The sequence below is a fragment of the Odontomachus brunneus genome, unplaced genomic scaffold (assembly GCF_010583005.1).
Source record: "Odontomachus brunneus isolate Ranch 3 - 2012 unplaced genomic scaffold, Obru_v1 Obru_scaffold_111, whole genome shotgun sequence".
NCBI lineage: Eukaryota > Metazoa > Arthropoda > Insecta > Hymenoptera > Formicidae > Odontomachus > Odontomachus brunneus.
In genome coordinates this window covers 1152551-1153309 of record NW_022639561.1, presented here as the reverse complement: position 1 = coordinate 1153309, position 759 = coordinate 1152551, and positions in this window count along the sequence as shown.

Genomic DNA, 759 nt, shown 5'->3' with positions numbered 1-759 from the left:
AAAATCGATTTTTATTTATTTCGTGAATAAATATCAATGTATCACTTATACTTATAACATACGTCTTACTACTGTGGATGACCATATTTCACTACTTTGACCCTTTATATCTTGGGAAATATTGACTTTTGGGACTTGGTGCAATGATAACTTTTTATCAGCATGGCGAACACCATAACATAGTGAAATTTCAGCCAATTTGACCGAAAACCATTTTCCATAGGTTTTGCGCACTTTACATAAAGTGCTAACCAGTAGTGAACAGGCCGTAGTCGACGCCTTAGTAAATGTACTCACTAGCAACCAATAAAAGACGCTTCGGCGATTAAATTCTTTTTATTTTTTACATATCACACGCCACAACCCCGTCTTAATAAAAATACATCTAGTTAATGTTTTACTTTTGACTTATTTAGAAGGTTTTCTCTCAATATTATGTTATAATCGCGAATAGTGCCAGCGCTTTCGAAACACTTCTCGAGGAATTGTTTCGATTGCGCCACAACAAGGAAGCGGATGTGCAAGTGCGGCGATAAGCACCACCTTGCACATTCCACATTTAGGACCTCAATTCCAAACGCATTGCACCATTACCAAATATGGTAATGTTCTTGTCGCCAGGCACCCTCTCCGACAAGCCTAAAACAATATTATAAAAGAGCGGAGAAGACCGCCCGGGTAAGACTTAACATCTCGGTCTCTCGCCGCGACATACGCGATATACGCGACCTAGGCGCGGTTCGCACATTACTAATAATA